Source organism: Micropterus dolomieu, linkage group LG02 (genome assembly GCF_021292245.1).
Source record: "Micropterus dolomieu isolate WLL.071019.BEF.003 ecotype Adirondacks linkage group LG02, ASM2129224v1, whole genome shotgun sequence".
In the NCBI taxonomy this organism is placed as follows: Eukaryota; Metazoa; Chordata; class Actinopteri; order Centrarchiformes; family Centrarchidae; genus Micropterus; species Micropterus dolomieu.
Genome location: NC_060151.1, coordinates 4421245 through 4428045, shown reverse-complemented (window position 1 = coordinate 4428045; position 6801 = coordinate 4421245).

The window sequence follows — 6801 nt, the reverse complement described above, 5'->3', positions numbered from 1 at the left end:
AGTGGAGGAATGACAGGGAAGAACAGACAAATGTGTATATATTACATTGCATTGCATGTTTTCTTATTGTGAAATTAAACCTTTCTCAAAGCATTTTCATTTGTCATTTAACATTTCTGGTTGCGAGCTATTTTTTTTCATAACATTTTTAACAAGTTATGCTTTCAAAAAGTGAAGGGGACAAAATCAGCAACTCCAAAAAATGGTGGGGACATGTCCCCAGTGTCAGTGACACCTATGGTTTTTGGACTTCCTACAGACCTGCCAGACTTGTGGACCTCGTAAAATGTTCTTACCTTATGGCTTCACAGTCAATGTTCTGCAGCTATAGATTGAACATTCAATGCCATTGAAAGTATGTCTGTGCATTATATTTTCAATAAATGTTTAAGACTTGGATGAATTGTCTTCACTTGCATTGCACAATGGGAGTGTTGTATATTACACACACTGGAATGTAGGCTATATGGAGCAGAAAGATTCATACTTAGTAAAAGTAAATCATACTTTTGGCAAGATGATCTATATTATAACATTTCTGATGTAAGTTTCTTGTCAGAGCTGCTAAGAAGCTGACAGCAGTGTTAGAAACAGGTTAGAACAGAAGGGCATAAGGTTTAACGCTGGGCTGAGGGTGAATGAAGATGTTAACTAGGTTGCAAATAAAGCCTTAATAATAAAAAACTAATTAAATGAATAACAATAAATACATCTGTATCAGTAGCCGTGTTTCCATCAACGTTTTTTAATGCGCATTTTGAAGTAGGCCCATCGCTTTAGAAAAGGTTGATGGAAACAGCAAAATTTGAAGAAAAAAAAATCCTTAATTTTCCAAAAAAGTTTTTACGCTCGCTTGAGCTGGTTTTTGCCTTTGTCGAAAAGAGTTAATGTGCTAAATGGGAGATGGAAACACTTTTTCTGAATAAGTTCAGACGTAGCGAACTTGTATCAACTGTTTCTGCTGTCGGCGTCTTGCCCGGTTGTGCAGAGTTCTGCACGCCTGCTGAGAATTTCATGCACCTCGCGGCTGGTAACGCTCATTTGTGCTGAGAAGAGAGGTGGATATAAATCTGGGCAGGTAGCCTTCATCATCTGTTCTGCCGAATAATGCATTCACCTCTTAAAGGTCCTTTTCAGATACTTTGCTCTGCACACTGATCAAACGGGGTTATCACCGCATATTTTTGCTGAATCTCAATGAATGCTACTTCTACTGAGTATAATAAAATATTAACGACTAAATGTTCATAAAATATATACTTCAAATCATTTATCACCACTGATGAACCCCACAAAGGATATTATAGCGTTAAAAAGCATTAGGCTATTTGTAGGTGGATGCAATTTTTGGCAGGCATGCAAAACTCCAGATATTCCCACAACATGCGGAGACATGCCTGGCAGCTGCTTGGCCGCTTGAAACACATTTCTGAGGACCTCTCTCCATTTTTCTAAGATCAATGGCCCTCAGTTCCATGCGGCTGGTTTTGTTTCTGGTTTGGAACCCATACGTCTTGTTTATTACAGCCATGTGTAACATCAACTACTGACGTAACTACGCTTACCGTAGCCTGGGTTATTTGCTCCAAACCAGCTGATGTAAATGTACATCTTTCGCAATTTCTCTCTTTTTTCTTCTTTGCAACATTTCAAAAGTATGCTTAAAATTCGCATGACAATTAGATGGAAACATGACTAGTAACCTGGATAACAAAGACACAAATTCATTTAAATACTGCCACCTGCTGGTAGAAAGGTTAAACAGACTGATCTATTATGATGAAAACCATATTACATATGAATTTAGAATTAAAAATATAGTGCTAACAGTAACAACTCTGCACACACAATAATTACCTGGGTTAACTATATTACCAACTGTATTGCACCAAACAATGCGCTCATTAAACGAGACTCTTGCTGTTTACATGAATAAATGCTCAATATTATATGTTGCATAATCGACTACTGTTGCTAACATATTTCTCTCGTTTATTTATTGAAAGATTTAGTTTCTTCTAACTTTACCCTGGTATAACATTAGTGCTTGCATAATGTTACAGACTGACCGCCATCTCTCAGTAATTCGATGGCAACCTAACGTAACAATGGCAGGTGCCCTGGCATCATAACGTTAGATTGCAATCAGAAATACCACATAAACGGCGAAAGGTGCTGTGGCAACTCAGGGAAAACCTGTGGCATGTCAAGTTGCCACTGGAAATACCACTGGTAGCTGCTGATGCCACTATTTGAGCTAGCTCCTGCTGGAGGGGGGAGCAGCTGCAGCGTCCTGCCTGCCCGCCGAGGAGAGCCATGCAGCGCCAAGTAAGCTGACTGTTTAATAATGATAATTATTAAACATTATTATATACAGATAATAATAACAATTCTTTGTGGGGTTCATCAGTGGGATGATTGATTCAAAGTACATATTTAAAAATGTTTGGAATCATTAATAATTTATTTAATCCTTAAGATTTAGTGAAAAATGAGGTGATAACCGCGTTTGATTAGTGTTCACAGCAAAGCGTCCGGAAAAGGACCCTAAGCGTAATTTATACTTCTGCGTCAAATCGACTGCGTAGGTGACGCCGTGGACTACGCAGAGGCTACGCCGTCACCTGACGTGCACCTCTTTCAAAATATAACTACACGTCGAGTCGACGCGGACCGGAGGCTCTGTGATTGGTCGGCTGGGTAGCCTCGTAATGCTTCTGAGCCGACTGGAAGTACCCCGTGCTTTGAAGTACCATTTACTAGTGGCGGCTGTGACACAGTGAATCAATATATTTGACCGTCACAACCCGAGCGAAATGACTCGTTTCACTATCAGAATGTGATCCATTCGGTCGGCAACATTTGAAAAGGCTACACCAGCCGCACGTTTACAATTTTACCCTCATTTATGTTAGTGGAGCGCTAAACCGGAAGTTAGCCTGCTTGGCCGGCAAAAGTCAACACAGTGGACGCTGTAGCGCTACTGCCGACTAGAGTTTGGGGGTGTAATTGCAGAATTACGTACTACGCACAAGTATAAATGCATGGCTGTGTGGGTAGCCTACATAGGCTACGCACGTAGACCCTACGCAGGAGTATAAATCAGCCTAACCTAGAGGTGGATGCATTATTTGGCGGAACAGATGTTGTAGGCTACCTGCAAAGATTTACATCCACCTTTTTGTCAGCATATCTGAGTGTTATCTCATAATTGCAGGCAATTCTCTGCATGCACTCAGAACTCTGCATAACACCCTGTGGTGAAGACGTGGAGCTGGGCTTTAACTACGACGATGTACCTGAATTGGGTAAAGTTATTAGGTGTTTGATAGCACTTCTGAGTTTGTTTGGGGGATTAGAATTCGCCAAAAAAATAATAAATATAAAATAAGATCTTAAATAAAATAAAATCTTAAATATACATAGAGCATAGATTATTACTGCACAGTGGCCAGCGGGAAGATTAATACTGCTGCACATATTAGTAAACAGTGTATTTCACATTGCCAGCATAATTATTGTAACATTCCAGAGAGGTTATCCTGCAGAGGTAATCTCAGAGTTCAATATGTTTATGGCAGTTGGGAAAAAACTGTGTGTACTGTCAGTAACTTCCATCTTGTCTTTACAGGTCCCAGAGGAGCTGATTGCAGAACCCGATTCAGATGAAGCACCATCCAGCTCTACAGGAAATTACAGTCCCAGCTTCTTCAGTCTCTTTTCACTCCTGCAACTTACTTCTTTGTTTAGCCTTTTCTTTTAACTTTTACCCCACAACCTAAACACTATACTTCAAATTTTGACACTAGGTTCCTATCCACTGGTTCTATCATTATACTAACTATTACAACACATTATTTCAAGTCATAGAAAACAACTTTTACATTTGTAACCTTTTAATATTGATGTTTACATGAATGCAAAACATGATTTTAAATTATTGCTTGTACATTAGGAATACCTTTTGTTAATAAAATAAAGTGGATCAGACTAAAATAAAATCACTTCTTCATTCATACATCAGTTCCCTATGTTATTTGGTAATAGTGTGATCTAAACTTAACAATATATGATATTTAACAACTGTTAATGAAACTATTAAAATGGTATTTATAGGTTTTTTGCATATATTAGTAGAAGGTAAAAAATTAAAGGTTGATGTTATATGCTGTTTTATTTTGATATTTCTTTAAGAGACAATTGTGACATTGACTGAGAAGTTACTCTGTTGTGAAAAACAAAGAATTATCTGCACACTGAATAGTTTTGAAACCCTGTAGGAGGTGTCATTTATTGCGACCTCTGAGAAGGTCTTGTATGGCTTATATGGTATAGATGCGGGGAGACTGAGACTGAGACTTTAGAGTAGTCACAATAAATGACACCATCTATTGTGGTTTCATAACTACTTTGTGCAGGTGGGACATCTGATCTGCAGTGTGACTCTGGGAGGAAAATGTGTAATAAATGTTTCAGGTAATGAAAAATATAAAGTAAACAACGCAGATGAGTTAATTTTCTAATGTAATTTAATTTAAAAAGTGAATCATATATTCTAGATTCATTACACAAAGGGAAGCATTTCAAGCCCTTTTTTTTGTTTTCATCTTGATGATTGCGATTTACAGCTCATGTAGCTCAAAACTCCAGTATCTCAAAATGTATTAGAATTTTAGAATAAATACATTTCTGTATTATAAATTATACAAAATGTCCAATAGCCAATACTTACTTATTAGTAAGCTGTATGTAGCAGACATGGAGACATCAGGACCTCAACAAGAACCGATCACTGAAAGAAATAAACATCTTGTGACAAATATAAAAAGTACCTTTCTCTCCCAAGTGTCCTATTCCAGACAATAATCTTGCACAGCCCTGCCGACTTTACTCAAATTACAGTGTGGGAAATTATTACCAAATATAATCCATTAATACTCCAACTAAATCGTCAATAACAGCCATGGCTAAAGTTTTACAAGCTAAATAGCTTCCATCATGTAACTAAGGAATCTACCATTGGCTTATTACATTTATGACAAGTAACATATAATCTATATATAATATATAATCAAGTGTAAATAACGTTATAGTCAGGGAAGTCACTAGGACTGAAAGACAGGGGGGGGCTTAGCCCTCAGGGTAGACGTAACTTGCGCTTGCAAAATCTTTGCACTCGCATCTTTCATTACTGTATTAGAACTACACAACAACCAGTGACGAAGCCAAGATGTTAACAAATAAAAAGCGACAGACATACTCTGTTCTTCCATTTCTCCTCTGTTGAACAAAAGTTACTGTAATGTTACATAGGCATCAGAACCCAAAAAAATGTGGGAGCGTACTACTCCCGGATTTTTATATATACACTGAACAAAATTATAAACGCAACACTTTTGTTTTTGCCCCCATTCATCATGAGTTGAACTCAAAGACCTAAGACTTTCTCTATGTACACAAAAGGCCCATTTCTCTCAAATATTGTTCACAAATCTCCCAAAATCTGTGTTAGTGAGCACTTCTCCTTTGCCGAGATAATCCATCCACCTCACAGGTGTGGCATATCAAGATGCTGATCAGACAGCATGGAGATTGCACCTTACCTTAGGCTGGCCACAATAAAAGGCCACTCAAAAATCCATCCATCACACAGCACAATGCCACAGATGTCAAAAGTTTGTGACTGCAAGAATGTTCACCAGAGCTGTTGCCTGTGAATTTAATGTTTATGCCCCTGGACCCCCCTAGAGTGCCAAGGTCCACTCACCATAGTGTCACAAAATCCTGTGGTAAAGACTGCAGAGCTTTTAATTTATTGGTTGCTGTCGGAATGTAAAGGGGATTTCAAGAGATTCAACAAAAAAGCTTCTGAAATAAATTCTCTACCCCAGCTTTAGTTGAATGAAGTTGACAAGGCACATTGACTGGACAGAGTGAAAATATTGGCATTTCAGCAATCGGCAATTCATGTTGTATCCTAGACACTGTGTGAGCGACCAAACCTACTTGCCGTACAGTCCGTCACCTCCTTTATATTTAGTCCCATCAACAAAACTCAAAACACAAAATAGGAACATTTAAAAATATGTGTATGTACATATATAGGTATATCAACAAAAGAAAGATAATTCCAATTGGCTCATTTAAAACTAAAAAACACCCAGAGTACATCCTTCCAACTAAATCTGTGCCTACCTCAATAAGCTATTTTTTTTAAATAGAAAATGTTTTTATTTGCATGTGGCTGTACATCAAATACACAAATAGATAATCATGAGTTGTACTTGAGATGTTTTTTTCAGCTGAGTACAATATTGCAACATTTCATGGTACTGTACAGCAATAGATTTAGAGTTCTATGATAGGAATACAACCTGATATATAGCTTTGTTGTTTTTTGCTGTATTACCCAGTTCATCCAGGACAGAATTTAGATTTTGTTTGGGCATATATATTAATATGTCTGTACCTATATCTGTAATATACCTGTGAAATAGTGCAAGCACTCATTCACTGACTGTGATCAAATAAATCTCTGGGGGCCGACCAGGGGAATCACACCCTGGTCGGCCCCCATATATAAAAACAAAAATATGTGAGGGGATCTGTTGCTATAATTTTACTTCTATTAAATGTTTTTGTTTAAATGTTTTCAGGATTCTTTTCTTCTATTCATTGCTTTCATTTTTGTGATGACACATCGTCACAAAGATAAATCCAACCACAGCACATTAAATATTGAACAACTGAATTAAAATCAGCGGGCTCTGACAAGTTTTTTTCCTTAGAACACTTAGAGAC